General features: G+C 38.4%; 1 long non-coding RNA gene across 4 annotated transcripts in view; it reads left to right on the forward strand.

Annotated features, from left to right (window-relative positions):
* The window catches only part of LOC128929614 (uncharacterized), a 182,709-nt gene that overhangs the window by 122,792 nt on the left and 42,792 nt on the right, over positions 1-17,125 (forward strand). For all 4 annotated transcript variants that reach the window (XR_008476358.2, XR_008476359.2, XR_008476360.2 and 1 more), the window contains exon 3: positions 10,753-10,808. This is a non-coding gene — a long non-coding RNA (uncharacterized LOC128929614). The remainder of the gene's footprint in view (positions 1-10,752; positions 10,809-17,125) is intronic.

Below are 17,125 nucleotides of genomic sequence, written 5' to 3' on the forward strand. Positions count from 1 at the left end.
GTGCTTAACAATGGAGACAGGAAGGAATAAGGGAGGAAAATAACAAACAAGCAGCCCACCAATATTTCCTTTAAACCTGTGAAATGCTATGCAATTGCTGTGGAGTAATTTACTTCCAATTTTGTGGTCATTTTTGGAATAGGTGTGATGTGATACTGAGAAAAATGTATGTTTTGTGGATTTGGGGTGGAGAGTTCTGTAATGTTTATTAAGTTTACTTATTCCAGGTCTGAGTTCAAGTCCTGGATATCCTTGTTAATTTTCTGTCTCGTTGATCTATCTAATATTGACAATGTAGTGTTAAAGTCTCCCACTATTATTATGTGGGAGTTACCATTATGTAATGTCCTTCTTTGTCTCTTTTGGTCTGTTGCTTTAAAGTCTATTTTATCAGAGACGAGAATTGCAATGCCTGTTTTTTTTTTTTTTGCTTTTTTCTTGCTCTGCATTTGGTTGGTAAATCTTGCTCCATCCCTTTGTTTTGAGTCTTGGTGTATCCTTGCATGTGAGATGGGTCTGGATGCAGCATACCAATGGGTTTTGGCTTTTTATCCAATTTGCCTGTCTGTGTCTTTTGATTGGGGCATTTAGTCCATTTAAATTTGGGATTGATATTGATATATATGAGTTTAATACTGCCATTCAATGCTAGCTGGCTGTTTTGCCGATTAGTTGATGTAAATTCTTCATTATGGTGATACTCTTTACCTTTTGGCATGTTTTTTGAATGGCTGATACTAGTTGTTCCTTTCTAGGTGTCATGCTTCTTTTAGAAGCTCTTGTAAAGCAGGCCTGGTGGTGATGAAATCTCTGAGTACTTGCTTGTTTGCAAAAAATTTTATTTTCCTTTACTTATATGAAGCTTAGTTTGGCTGGATGTGAAATTCTGGGCTGAAAGTTCTTTTCTTTAAGGATGTTGAAGATTGGCCTCCACTCTCTTCTGGCATGTAGGGTTTCTGCTGAGAGATCTGCTGTGAGTCTGATAGGCTTCCCTTTGTGGGTAAGCTGACCTTTTTCTCTGGCTGCCTTAGTATTTTCTCCTTCATTTCAACCCTGGTGAATCTGATGATTATGTGCCTTGGGGTTACTCTTCTTGAGGAATATCTCTGTGATGTTCTCTGTATTACCTGGAGTTGAGTATTGTCCTGCCTTGCTAGGTTGGGAAAGTTTTCCTGGATAATATCCTGAAGAATATTTTCCAGCTTGGATTCATTCTCTTCATCACATTCAGGTACACCTATCAAACGTAGCTCTTTTCACATAGTCCCATATTTCTTGGAGACTTTGCTCAATCCTTTTTAGCCTTTTTTCCCTAACCTTGTCTTCTTGTTTTATTTCATTAAGTTGGTCTTTGACCTCTGATATCCTTTCTTCTGCTTGATCAATTCGACTGTTAAAACTTGTGCATACTTCGTATTGTGTTTATCAGCTCTTATTAATTCACTTATATTCCTCTCTAAATTGTCCATTCTCGTTAGCATTTTGTCAAACCTTTTTTCAAAGTTCTTAGTTTCTTTGCATTGGTTTAGAACATGTTCTTTTAGCTCACAGAAGTTTCTTATTATCCACCTTCTGAAGCCTGATTCTGTCAATTCATCACACTCATTGTCCATCAGGCCTTGTTCCATTTTAGATGAGGAGCTGCGATCCCCTGTAGGAGGAGAGACATTCTGATTTTGGGTATTTTCAGCCTTTTTGCACTGGTTTCTTTCCATCTTTGTCTTTGTAATTGCTGACTTTCAGATTGGGTCTCTGAGTGTACGTCCAGCTTGTTGGTGATGAAGTGTTTTCTGTTTCTTAGTTTTCCTTTGGTGGACTCCCCTCCCCCACAGAGCTGGACCTTCCCAGGTTCAGCTGTGCTTGCTGTGAAACTCTCAATCTTCAGCGCTTCCAATTGGCTGTTTTTTTGAGGGGGTGGGACAAGCCGAGCCTGGCTCCCTGTCTCAGAGCCTCTTCTTCTTTTTTTCTTTTCCTATTTGAATGGGTTGACTCTCTCCCAGGTGTTCCAATCACCCACTGAAAAGGCACTGGAATCTGTGCAATTTCCCCTGCGGTGACCCACTGTGCCGGCTGAAACAGTGGCATTGAGACTCGTGGCGTTTTCTGCCTGGGAATCTCCTAGTCTGGCTCCCCCCCCACCTCAGTCCCCTTTTCAATCAGCTGAATGGGTGACTCTGCCTTCCCGGAGCTCCAAATGCCAACCAAAAGGGCACCCAGTCCTGCATACTCCACACTGAGAACCACTGAGCTGGAGCATTGGCAAAACAGCCATGCCAGCCAAAAGAGTCATGCTGGCAACCTATGGGGCTCCTCCACTGGGAATCTCCTGGTCTGTAGGCAACAAAATTTCATCTGGAAGTGTGGCATCCACTCACTCTCTGTGCTTTCACTGGGAGCTACAATCCTGAGCTGTTGCTAATCAGCCATCTTTCTTACTTATAAATTCTTAATAAGAATTCATAAATTCTCCTGCCCAGCATTGGTTTTATGAGGATCAACTTGCATGATGTGTATTAAAGCAATTAGCCAAAGCTTAAGTCAATACTATGCCCATCACCCTTACCATCCTGCTTCCCTGCCAAACCAGTTGAAACTTATTTAGACATTTTTACATTGTGACTGTAACTTCAAATGTCATCTTAAAAAAAAAATAACTTTAAGATAGTAATCTAGGAGCTTCTCAAATGTTTCTAAGTAATAGAAAACCAGAATGTATCCTTGGGTTTTGTAAATGCTAATGCACATTGTCTATGGAAGCCGAATCTGTACCAAGGAAGTCACCATTTCTTGGGAACAGAAGATGAAGAAGTGAAATAAAGAATATAAAGCAGGAGGAAAGAAAATGAGTCAGCACCCCATCATCAGGGGTGAAGGTCCTAGGGAGTAGAACTCAAGAAATCTGTCAGCTTGAGCAAAACTCAGAAGTTGGGGATGAAAACTATGAATGCTAAAACCACAAGTGCTCTGATGGCCTTTTTGCTTGATGGAAAAGAACAAATAATCAACCCACTACAAAGATTCAGTCGTGCCGACAGCACTGGCATGGCAGCACCTACTTTGCAGTATGACATGTAGTTTCCATTCAGGGAAGCCCCAGTCAGAAGAGCAGTATTCCAGTGGGTGGGTCTGACGTCAGGAAGGTGGATTCCATCCGACTTACAGCTGCACCAAAGGCCGACTTTGGCAGCAATTCCTGGGCTATAATTTTATAAACAGACTTCTCTTTCCAGACTTCCAATGTGAATTTAGACCTCAGCACAGATTCTGTCTCACATCTTTATTTTGTGTCATCACATTCTAATCCGATGACAAACAGTTGGTCTGAGATTTCAGTATATTACTATATTAGTGCAATTTATGTCCTGTGTGGAAGTTGATGAAGTGTAAAGACTATACTGCGGACTCGCCTGGATTCTAATCCAGCACCTAAACGGATAGTGTTGCTTTGGTGATCACAACGGCACTGTGTTATGAAATCAAATAGTTTGTGGTGCTGGCTCACTAGAAGGCACTGGCGATGCTATTAATTACATTTTCCAAAAACTGGGCCAAAGTGCTGTGATTCTTCTTAAAATAATCACCACTATAATTTAGCATCAAGTTATGCCATGTTTTGCTTGATAAGGTTTATAGAAATATCATTTTAAATGTACACTCTACTTTAAATAAGAAAGTTATGTAGAATGCAGTGAATCCAGATGAGAAGGCCGATGATAACTACAGAGGTTACATGAGGCTGTCACTGCCTTACCAAGCAGACAGTGTCTTGATTCTCCTGTTTAGGGAGAGAGGTAGAGCTGGATGGCAAACCAATTAGCCAAGTGCATTCTCATTCCAAGTTTCCTTCAGCTTTTTTTTTTTTTAAAGAAATTTCCACCACTTGAAAGTGGTGCACTTCCCTGGCACATCCCAGAAGAAGTAGACCTTAACTAGATGAGCTCAAGAAGAATAGAAAGTAAATCAATTTCCATTTTCACAAGCCTGAGTCTGCTCATTTACAGAGAGGACAAATCACGCAGAAAATAGTGCCAAATTACTCATGGTTTAATGACAATTTCGCAGAAAAGGCAACTGATCTCCACAGCTGTTAGAGTCAGGACTATGTCTGGATAGAGATGACTAGACCTGCATTGGGGTATCAGGGTGAGGACTTAATGCCTCAGGGACTAAAGCCTCACTCTTGGCTTCCTGGCTTGGCGTAGTGATGTAAACAAGATGCTCTACCTTGGGCAGCTGCCAAGTTGCTCTGCAGTACTCAATGGGTATTTGTCATGTCTCCTTGTGACTGGCCTTTTTATCTTTGCTGAAACAAAAGAGATCAAACAATGTCATGTGGTATTACTTGAAGTAAATTCCTGGCTAACTCAACTATTTGCATAGTAGTGTCTGGTTTATAACTTCTCTTTATTTTTGCTAGATCAACAGAGATTTTTCAGGCCATGCTCGTTTTTGAAAGGGTAAGTATATGGTGTTGGGGAGTGATTATTTGCTAATTTTTCTGAACTATTTTAAAACTTTTAAAAGGAAGAGAAGTCAATGATTAGACTTTTAGTCATGAGACTGAAGGATGTGAATACAGTTGACATATGGTTAGGGTGTCTGGGTCATGGTTTGATTCCTCAGTTTTCTCATAATGTTTAACAGATAGATGTTGACTTTTTGGGCTATTTCCTTCCTTAAACATTGCTCATTGTTATTAGGGCTATGACGTCAGCAGAGGCATGGGAATGTAGTACATTTTCTATAAGTGTATATCAACTTCCCTATCTCATTGGGCTTGCTTTCATAAATATTTTTAAAAAATTTTCTCCACCAGAAGCACATCCAAGAGAAATATAACATGACTCATATAGATAATTTTATTATTTTTAGTAGCTACATCAAAAAAAGAGACAGTGAAAATAATTTTTATAATACATCTTATTTAACCCAATATATCTAAAATATCATTTCAACATACAATATTACAAAAAATTACTTATGATACATTTTATACTTAGTTTTTTCATACCATATCTTAGAAATCCAGTCCATACAATATACCTCAATTTGAACTAGCCACATTTTAAGTGCTCAGTAGCTACCTGTGGTTGGTGACCACTGTATTGGACAGCACAGATTGAGACTAAATATGATCACCCCAGCTGTTTTCAAAGTGTGTTTGCAATGCCAGTGTAAGATTTTGCGGTATTCAGAAATGACAAATGCTATAGAAGCCTTAGATTTTATATGAACACTTTCAGTGCATCAAGGCACAAAATAAGTGTGTATAAATTTGATTGCCAGCAGGATTTCTTCTTAGTCACCTATTTAAACTACAAGGATGCCAGTAACCTATAGTGAAACCACAAATATTGGATTTGTTATTCCTCCTTTCAATGGTGTGACAGAAATGTGTACTTAAATAGAGAGACAATTTACAATTGTGAAACATACTTTTTATTATTACTGTCAAAATTATACTATTTTATTTTTTCATCTAGACAAAGTCACATGATAAGTAAACTCTAGATTGAAATTCAGAAATATCACCTCTAAGATGTGAATACAGTTGACATATGCTTTGGGTGTCTGGGTTATGGTATGATTCCACCTATGGTAGTTCTTCCAGGTAACAAATTATGATCCAATTTGTACCACTCTAGTAAGAAGTGACTATTACTTTGATTTGGTTAGCTAATCAGAGTCTAAGGTTTACGTTGAAAGGAAAAACAGGAAGATATATTTAATTCTATTATTTGTAAGATGAGAGGGTTGAACTAGAATCAGGAGTGGACAAACTTTTTCTGTAAAGAGCCAGAGGGCAAATATATTTTTTTGTGGGCCACACACTCTGATGCAAGATTCAACTCTGTTGCTACAGAGGGAAAGCAGCTACAGAACGTATGTAAATGAATAGGTGCTGCCGGATTTGGCCCAACAGCTGTATTTGATCACTAGAGGAGGTCAAGGACAAAAGGCATGAACTATTTCTTCTTCTCCCATTCTTCTAAGCAGTGCTGGCTCACTAAGCACAGCATCCCCACTGAGTGTAAATGCAGTTCACAGTCCTTTACAACATAGTACTCCAGGCAACATCTCCATGACATTTAGAATTGCCATGTGCATTGAAACTTAGTTTTTGTCATCTCTAGATGATTTTTAGGACTCTATCTATTTGAGAAATTCTCATTTTTACCATGAATATGCACTTTAATATTTGGAATAAAGAGTACTATATACTGTGTTTTAAAACTTTAATGTGAGGTGAAAGGAAATTTTAGAAACTTACGTTGTTTGAGAAAGAAGGTCTGCTACCTGCAATTTTCCTGGGGTAGACTGTAAGTTTCTACTTACCTTGAGCTTAATCTATTCTGAGCAGAAAATTAAATCTGCTCAGCCTTTAATTGAAAGAAGAGGAATAGAGATGCCATGGGATATGATGTTGTTCCAGGGAGAGGTCTAGTCTCTTTACTAGCAGAGGCAACACCCATTTTGCAGGTCAACTGAAGGACATTGCTTGAGATTCCAAGGGTCAATTTGAATGTATGGTTGTAGGAGCGTAGTAATAGGCTTGGGGGCTTATGGGGAGTAAGAATAACAGATACAGATATTCTAGAAGGCAGTGGAGATAACCACCTTGTTATTAGGGAAAAAAAGGCTAATGTTACTTCTACTGGTTTTTGGAAAATTCACAGGGCTTTATTTTTCCAATTGAAAATTATAATTCTAAAGTAGATTATTAAGAAGTTTATTAGCACTTTTTCTTTAAGGTCGATAGCTTTCCTCTACTCATACTTTTATGCTCTGAGTCATGTCTGTGGCCTAAATAATAAAGAACTGATTATTTTTCCACTATCATGAATGAGTAGGATGAGATGGTTTAGGAATCCTATTCCATTCCAAGAATGGTTTCTTGGAATGTGGATCACTGAGTAGAAAACAACATTAACATCAGCAATGGCAAACTAACGTCATTGCAGAATCCTGGAATATAAAAGCAGAATCGTAGGAATCATGGCATTTAAACCCAACTTTTTACAGATGAAGAAATCAAGGTGAGAAAAGGTGAGATCCTGACTTGTTCAAGGACTCTTAGCTAGTGAAGACTGAGATTAGAACCCAAATCTCACTGCATCCAGTACTCTTTCTGTTTATACTCATTAGTGTTTTCATGTTTCCTATTCTCTTCTCTTTGGCAGATAGCTAGATCCTCCTTCCAAATCATTCAGTGAAGGTCTTCTAGGTGCCTGGTGCTATGCCAGTTCTCTCATGTAGGTAACTATATTTAATCATTCTGAATCTCTACAGCATCTCCTTTCTATTAGCCTCATCTTACACTTGGGGTAACAGGATCACAGAGTGTTGAAATGATGTGCCCAGGTGACACAGCCAGCAGGTGACAGAGTCAGAATTATAATTCAGTTCTCTCTACTCCACATCCAAATCTACTACACTAGATTTGGTAGGAATATTTAGCTAACGTTTGAAATAGTTCACTCACTTTTTAACTTGAAGGTTAAAAAGAGAACAGCAGTTGTTTTAGTGACTCTAAAACCAGCTGCTTGAATTATGGTTGCCCCTTTCCCTATTCCCTCTGGTCTCTGTGGCAATGTTAGTTTCCTTAGCGAAGCAATGGGTGAGAAATAAACAACATAGACAAACTGTGGCAAGTAAGGGATGCCATTAGTCTTTAGGTTTTTAGGGTTAGAAAAGATCTAGACGGCAAATACAAGAACTCCCTTCTCTTTACAGACTAGGAACTTCATGCTCCAAACCATAAAGTGGGTTAAGGCTGAGTCCTAGAATAGGGGGAGAATCAATAGGTTCTTTCTGTATTATCTATGATACCTGTAATACATACTTGATACTGACTGCATGTGATTAAACACGATGCCACTTGTCTTTATTTTTTGGAGATGTAATTGGAGGCTGACTGCCAACTGCCTTCCTCATCAAAACAGAATAAGTCATTCTGAAAACACAAGTTATGGGGATATAAATTAGAAAATCTAATAATTTTAGGCACAAGATATCTTGAGATGATTTGGTTCAATTCTTTAATTTTACAAATGCATAAACTAAAGCCCAAAGAAATGAAATGGCCACCTGGCAGCTCACAGCTTGTTTGTGGCAATAATTAGGCCTTCCGGGCCCAGTGGAGTGTCCTACCACCATCATACACATAGATCTTGTGAGGCAAATTTCCACATAAACAAAATGCGGATGTTTTCATGCATTTTGTTTATGGATAAAACATTATTAGAGCCATTTCTTCTAAATCTTTGCACTCTTTACTCCAATGAACATGTATTGACCTTTCATCACTAGTTAGGAACTTAATCCTAGGCTTAAAGGTACACTTTTCAATCTAGAAGTTTTTTCTTCTAAGTAATTGTGACCTTGGTGATCTTTGCCATTCATCTTTTAATCTTGTCTAGTCCCCTCTTTACAGACTAGTAACTTGACACTCCAAACCATAAAGCTGGTTAAGGCTGAGTCCTAGAATAATAAAGACCTGTTAATATGAGTAGTCTTAGTTCTGGCTCCTGTTAAGCTATGTGGTGGCAGGCAGTTTGTTCTCAATATGTATGCATGGATACAAGCTGAGCGTTGCCCTTAGGAAAGTTAACTCCCCTGCACTTATGGCCTGCCCTGTGAACAAGCTGTCAGAGATTCTATTGTTTAAAAAAAAATTCCAGAGGCAGAAAAGTAAGGTGATTCTGGTGGGGAACTTGAGGTAGGATGCTGCCAATGTGCATGGAGGTGTTCAATAGGGCTGCAGCTAACAGCCAAGGTGGCCAAAGGGATGTGGCATTCACTACAGCCCACCTTCTACCTGACTCAGTGACCCCTGTGTGTCATATTAGTTCTACTTTGTCCTTGACATTTCAGAAAGACTTAAGACAGATAGCTATAGTCCTCTCTGCTACATCTGGGACGTAATTAATGAAGATACAGCTCTCCTCTTCTACTCATGCTGGGTTGTTCTCACTGTCAGCCAAATTTTTAGTTGGTTCATGGTGGGCCTCATGTCCTGTTCTTGAGGGATCTGGTTATTGATTGCCTTACTTTCATCATGTTGAAGTTGCCATAACTGCCCTTTCCCTATTCTCTCACTCATGACTACACCAAGAGGTGGTTTAGTGGCATGAGAAGCCCAACAGAACCAGGCAGTAATCATATTTTTTGGTACAGGACTCCTTACTGTGTCCCCCATGAAAAAATTCTGTTATTTTCGATATGTAAGAAATCCATGAGACACCCAAAACTGGCTAGCCCTGTGCAGAAAGCAGAAACTGGACCCTTTCCTGACACCTTACACTAAAATTAACTCCAGATGGATTAAAGACTTAAACATAAGACCAAACACAATTAAAACCCTAGAAGAAAATCTAGGCAAAACCTAGGACATAGGCATAGGCAAGGACTTCATGACCAAAACACCGAAATCATTGGCAACAAAAGCCAAAATAGACAAATGGGACCTAATCAAACTCCACAGCTTCTGCACAGCAAAAGAAACAGTTATTAGAGTGAATCGGCAACCAACAGAATGGGGAAAAATTTTGCAATATACCCAGCTGACAAAGAGCAATATCCAGAATTAACAAAGAACTAAAACAGATTTACAGGAAAAAAACAAGCCCATTCAAAGTGGGCTAAGGATATGAACAGACACTTTACAAAAGAAGATGTATATGAGGCCAATAAACGTATGAAAAAATGCTCACCATCACTGGTCATTAGAGAAATGCAAATCAAAACCACAATGAGATACCATCTCACACCAGTTAGAATGGTGATCATTAAAACATCTGGAGACAACAGATGCTGGAGAGTATGTGGAGAAAAAGGAACACTTTTATACTGTTGGTGAGAGTGTAAATTAGTTCAACCACTGTGGAAGACAGTGTGGTGATTCCTCAAGGACCTAGAAATAGAAATTCCATTTGGCCCAGCAATCCCATGACTGGCTATATAGCCAAAGGATTATAAATCATTCTATTATAAGGACGCATGCACATGAATGTTCATTGTGGCACTGTTTACAATAGCAAAGACTTGGAACCAATCCAAATGTCCATTGATGATAGATTGGACAGGGAAAATGTGGCACATATACAGCATAGAATACTATGCAGCCATAAAAAACGATGAGTTTGTGTTCTTTGTAGGGACATGGATGAAACTGGAAACCATTATTCTCAGCAAACTGACACAAGAACAGAAAATCAAACACTGCATGTTCTCACTCATAGGTGGGTGTTGAACAATGAAAACACATGGACACAGGGAGGGGAGCATCACATACTGGGGTCTGTAGGGGGGAAATAGGGGAGGGACAGCAGGGGGTGGGGAGTTGGGGAGGGATAACATGGGGAGAAATGCCAGATATAGGTGATGGAGAGGAAGGCAGCAAACCACACTGCTACGTGTGTACCTATGCAACAATCTTACATGTTCTTCACGTGTACCCCAAAACTCAAAATGCAATAAAAAAATGGAAAAATATAACTAAAAAAAAACAAATCAAACTTAGTTTCCTCCTTAAATTAGTACATGTGGATGGAACACCATGTGATGTGAAAAGAGGAGGCCATATGTGGTGATAACACACTGGGTCTGGGTCCTCTGTCTATCTTCTTTCAATCCCCAGCTCTGCCCCTTCCTCCCTCAGGGGCTCAGACAAGTCACTTAACTTTACAGAACCTTGGTTTCTTTATCTGTAATTGTAAGAAATGGTGGTTTTTTGTTTTTTTTTTCTTGTAGGGTTGCTGTGAGGATGAAATGAGATAATGCCCACTTAGCACAAGGCCTGGAACATGGTAAGCCTGGAAGAACGGTAGCCAAAACTATTATGTTGGATTCATTTGCATTGGGCGCCATTGTATGTTTTAAATGTTTCATTTGTTTGGGTATTTGCCTATGAATGTTTCCAATGCAAAGTATCATTTATATGCATAGATAGCTCAAATTATTCTGTATATATATTATTGAAATTCAGCAAATAGATATTAAACTGAATTTATTTAGAATAAGAGCTTCATTTTGTTGCCATTGACCTTCTCTTTTTGATTTGGGAAAAAATATTATATTTTGTCTTTTAAAACTAATCAAAACTGCACTTGTTCAATTCAACTGCAAATGTTTCTCAGTGGCATTATCTCAACTAGGAGATATAAAATCATTGTAACTTTACATACTTACACTTTATCTGATATGCCTAAACTTAGCAACTCAGGGCAGTCATGTTCTTGCCAGATGGGTAGAATGCTACTGTTTTAGCTCATGACAAATACAGACATCTCTTTCAGGAAGAATGGACATTAGGTAAGATAAATAACTTACTCATAATGGCGTTTACGAATATCATTAGCTCTTGTGGAATGTGGTCCATTTAGGGTTCAGACTAAAGGCAGCATACTGTGCTAGAGAGAGCACAAGATTAATAATCGGGAATGCCAATTCTAACCTTTCCTAGCTGTGTGACCTTGAGCAAGTCACTGCATCCTCCCAGGCTCACATTTTATTATTCTATGACATAAGGCTAAAATAATTTCCTATCTGTTGTGAGTATTGATGGAGATTGTATTACAGTTGTGAAGAAATTAGGTATATCACCCACTTTACTTGAAGTACAGGTTTTCTCAGAAGTTCTAATATTCAAATATGTGTATATTTCTTTTTCTTTTTCTTTTTTTTGAGACGGAGTTTCGCTTTTGTTACCCAGGCTGGAGTGCAATGGCGCGATCTCGGCTCACTGCAACCTCCTCCTCCTGGGTTCAGGCAATGCTCCTGCCTCAGCCTCCTGAGTAGCTGGGATTACAGGCACGTGCCACCATGCCCAGCTAATTTTTTGTATTTTTAGTAGAGACGGGGTTTCACCATGTTGACCAGGATGGTCTTGATCTCTTGACCTCGTGATCCACCTGCCTCGGCCTCCCAAAGTGCTGGGATTACAGGCTTGAGCCACTGCACCCGGCCTATGTGTATGTTTCAAAGGACACAGAATTGGTTATATCAGTGATGATGAGACTTATTTATCTTATACCTGCCAACAACATATCAGGTGATATATATATATATATATATATATATATATATATATGCATATATATACATATATATATATATATAAAACACATAGTAATATATATATTACTGTATTACCAATATCTACCAATATCTATATTATCATTGATCAGGTGGTGTGTGTGTGTGTATATATATCACGAGGTCAAGAGATCAAGACCATCCTGGTCAACGTGGTGAAACCCCGTCTCTACTAAAAATATATACATATATATATATATATATATATATATATACACATACCCCCAAACCCAACTTATTTTCCTCCTCAAATTAGTACATGTGGATAGAAAACCAGGTAATGTGGAAAGAGGAGGCAATGTGTGGTGATAACACATTATATATAGATATTGGTAATATAGTTATAATGGTAATATAGATATAATATAGATATTCTATATTTCTATAATCTAATCAGAAATATATGAGAGAGAAAAATGTACACAGTTTATCAGTGGACAAATACCTTTCCAAAATACCAGATTTTTCAACACTGGAAATTTATTAAAAGGAATAAACTATTCTTTCAAAGCAGACTATAAATAATTTCCCTCTGAAGTGTGTTTGCTGAGCACTAGGAATCCCATTTTTTTGCTTCAGGGCAAGAAAATGCTCTCATGAATGAAATTGGACCTCTATGTCTCACCATACAGAAAAATCAAATCAAAATGGATTAAAAACTTACATCTGAGACCTCAAACTAAGAAACTACTATATGAAAACATTGGGGAAACTCTCCAGGATGTTGGTCTGGACAAAAATGTCTTGTGTAATACTGCACAAGCACAGGCAACCAAAGCAAAAATGTACAAACTGGAACACATCAAGTTAGAAAGTGTCTGCACAGCAAAGAAAACAATCAACAAAGTGAAGAGACAACCCACAGAATGGGAGAAAATATTTGCAGACTACCCATCTGATAAGGAATTACTAACCAATGTATAAGAAGCTCAGACCACTCTATAGAAAAAGAAATCTAATAATCTCATTTTTAAAAAAGCAAAATATTCAAATAGGTATTTCTCAAATGGCAAACAGACATGAAAGAGTTCTCAGCATCATTGATTACTAGAGACAGGCAAATCAAAACTACAACAATATATCATCTTACCCCAGTTAAAATGGCTTTTATCCAAGAGACAAACAATAACCCTCACCAATGCTGGTGAGGAAATGAAGAAAATGGAACACTGATAACACCATTGGCAGAAACGTAAATTAGTACAGCCACTGTAGAGAGCAGTTTGGAGGTTCCTTAAAAAAGTAAGAGTAGAGCTACCATACAATCCAGCAATCACATTGCTGAGTATATACCCAAAAGAAAGGAAATCAGTGTATCAAAGAGATATCTGCACTTCCATGTTTACTGTAGCACTGCTCACAACTGCCAGGATTCGGAAGCAACTGAAGTGTTCATCATCAGATTACTGGATAAAGAAAATATGGTACATACACAATGGAGTGCTACTCAGCCATAAAAAGAATGAGATTTTGTCATTTGCAACAACATGGATGGAACTGGAGGTCATTATGTGAAGTGAAATATGTCAGGCCCAGAAAAACAAACTTTGCATGTTCTCACTTATTCGTGGGAGCTAAAAATCAAAACAATTGAATGTATAGAGATGGAGAATAAATGGGTGGTTACTAGAGGCTGGGAAGGGTATTGGGGGTGGGAGAAATAGCAGGTTAATGAGTACAAAATAAAAATAGGAACAATGAATAAGACAGCGTTTGATAGCACAACAGGGTGACTATAGTCAATAATAATTTAATTATACATTAAAAAATAACTAAAAGAGCATAATTGGTTTGTAACACAAAGGATAAATGCTTACAGCGATGGATACCCCATTTACCCTGATGTGATTATTACACATTGCATGCCTGTATCAGAGTATTGTGTGTACTCCATTAATATATACATCTACTATGTATCCACAAATATTTAAAAGTAAAAATCTTGTATAATACAATGACACTATAGTTTATAGTGTTCCTCCACTATAGTTTACACTATAGCTTACATTTTTAGTTCCTCCACTATAGTTTACATTTTCATTTCATTTTATGATTCTGAGAAGCAATTATTCTATTACTCAGAGAAGCAGTTTTTTAGTAAGTTATCTCAAAGTCTCCCTCTCTCCTTGGAGACATGCTTCCATTATTCTTAGAAGCTCCATCTATGAGCTTTCTTTTCTTGGCCAAGGGTGTAAATAAAAAAACCCAATTGAATTTCGAATTTAGGCCCTCGCCTTAGTTGTGTAAGAAACAGACTGAATTATTTATAACTATGGGCGTCCAGGTTTTCATCACCACTGGCAGATGGGTGTTTTAGAGCGTTCACCTTTAAGATATCCAGAATACAAGCTGTTGATCCTCTGTGGATTGTAAATTTCTAGACTTGGGCTTCTTGGTTCCTGTCGGTTTTTGTCAAGTTTTATGATCACCATTACATTAGCCCCTCTGAAATGTTGGGAAGCTGGGAGCCTCCTTCCTATTAGGAAGCCTTGCCTTGACTTTCATACCAATAAAGTTGTTCTTAGACCAGAGTTCATCCTAATAAGCATCTTGAGAATTGTACCTGAACTAAGAATTATTTCCCCCTCTGTCTGCCTAAGCCTCAGAATCTTACACAGCCTACATGCCTTGAATCTAAGACAGGACTTATACCATAACAACTTTTTTATCACCTTCCATCAGGCAGCAAAGCCTCCAGGTGGATTAGGCTGAGTGTATAAGAAGCTTATAAGGTAGCAGATGTCAAGCCTCAGTAAAGGTTATTCTACTAGGGCTATTCTCTTTCTGGACACAGATTTCTTCCTGGACTAGTGTAGGATGTGGAAGGAGGAATGGTATCTGCCACAAACCCTTGGAATGCTCAAGATAAATGATCCTCTGTGACAGATGTGCACATGGTCTAAGAATCTAGGGCTGAAAGCAGCAACATGTAAAAGGACAATGGAATACAAATGGGATAATGTTAGTTGATCATCTTTTCAAGTATGACACGCGAAGGATTACTAGAATGCAATGCTGCTGTGATTTCTAGATACCAAATCTTTATTTTATGCAGAAATACACATTTCTTCATGAGAAAAACATAAGTTAGGTGTCCACATTATGCTTTCATTTGAGGAAGAAATATTTAGGAAAGTTCTCTACCATCTAACCAGGATTAATAAATAAAGATCTTACCTAGTCAAATGTAGTCCCAAAAGTTGTTGAAAGGATGCAGAACAGATGGGCTAGAGAGAGAATTTAAAAATCAGCTTTAATAAACTCTTCCTAAGAGCCAAGATCTACATTCTGATGGCAAACTGCACAGTAATATAATTGTCTTAGGGATGTAAAGACTCCATGCAGAATATTGGCTTTGTTGAGTGATTTTGGCTGTCTAGACTATTGGTATGTTACTTACTTGTGTGTTACTTTCAGGCCACTGGAGTAATATGATTAAACCAGCTACTTATATGACCCTCCTGTAACAAGCATGAGTGTCAGGATCACACTGATGCAGAGGTGTGAAGCAGAGTGCATTTCTCAAGATGCTTTAGGCCATCAGGATCTGGTGGCCTAGCACTCTGTTCTCCTGGCTCCAACTTTTCCAAGAAATCTGACCTTCTAGCAGATAACCTAAATTAATGTCAAGTACAAATGGATTCTCCATAAAAGCATTTGACTAATTCATTGCCTAGATCTTAACACTTGTGGCCAAATTTCCAGTTTTCCTGATGAATGACTTCTTGTTAGAAAATGTCAGAAAAGGGGACGACATCATGGGCTTCTGAGTCAAACTACTTCCTCCCACACACCTAAGTCATGGGTCAAGGCTTTTATCAATTTCCTTTCTAGAATTTTTCCTAGGCTCCAATCTAAAAGGAGTTTGGTGCCAGATGGGTGGGAAGCAGGGTTGTGATTAGCTATTTATTTATATTTCTACAATGTTGATTATGCTTTTATTGCTAGGGATTTCCATTCACTTTCTCTGAATAGAAATTTGGTATTCCTGCGGTAGTGGTGAGGGGCTGGTGGCAGAATATCTTTACATGGCCACACAAAACCAATCACAATCTGGTGAGCCCCTGGAGTATCTTGCTTAAAAGGGTTCTCTTCACTGGTAGTACTCACTGGAGCCAACCCAGTTCCCTGGGGAATGCTGGTGTCTGCTACTTGCAGAGCTGGCTGTCAGGTTGGTCCTGTGTGTTTATAATTAGCTATGATGTCTGGATGTTGATAGAGTGAGTCTGGCCCATTGGTTCCCCTCCAAAGAGGGGTTTCCTGGCTAGTTCTCCTGTGTCAGTAATGCCAAGTTCATAGTTGCCTGGAGACGCCAGAGATGCAGATTCATTTGGCTGAGCTCTGGTTGTGAAGCAAAGTGCCGAGAAAGCAGATCTGAGACCAAACCTGAATAGTAATCAGTGGGCTTCTCCAACCACTTGGCTCCTCTGCTTTCCAACGTTATGCTGAATGTTTTAGAGCATATTTAGTAAACATGTCACTAGCAATTGCCAGTCCTTAGTCTTTCCCATTCCTTTTTTTTTTTTTAATGGTTTTTCTTTTTCCTTTGGGTTAGTGTGATAGGCTGGTTTTACAATGTATCTGAATGTGTCTCAGTGTGTTTCAGGCCAGACAAATTGGAAGATTTGTTTTTGCTAGCTATTAGCTTATTATACATCCACTCCTTATGAACCAGGTAAATAATATACATTCTTTTCTTTTATCATCAGATTTGGCTTGTTCTTTTCTCCTGAGCAAGGTGAGCTTAGAGTACACATCCATTCACATACAACTCGGCTTGAATTTATAGATGCATGCAGTTTTTTCTTTTTTTCTTGCATTGAATTCAAAACACAATATTCCTTTGTGCTTTAGTTCATATAGGATACAACTACACTCTGCCAAATGGGAACTGAATGGTTTCTAAATTCTTCCTCTTTAATTATTCCAACCCTAGTATGAGATGAAATTGGGATTCTTGTTCCTCCCAGTCCTTGCCTCCTTCTTTCTCCTTATTCTTACTACTCCTCCCTACATGTATATTTTCCTT

The sequence above is a fragment of the Callithrix jacchus genome, chromosome 14 (assembly GCF_049354715.1).
Source record: "Callithrix jacchus isolate 240 chromosome 14, calJac240_pri, whole genome shotgun sequence".
Taxonomy (NCBI): domain Eukaryota; kingdom Metazoa; phylum Chordata; class Mammalia; order Primates; family Cebidae; genus Callithrix; species Callithrix jacchus.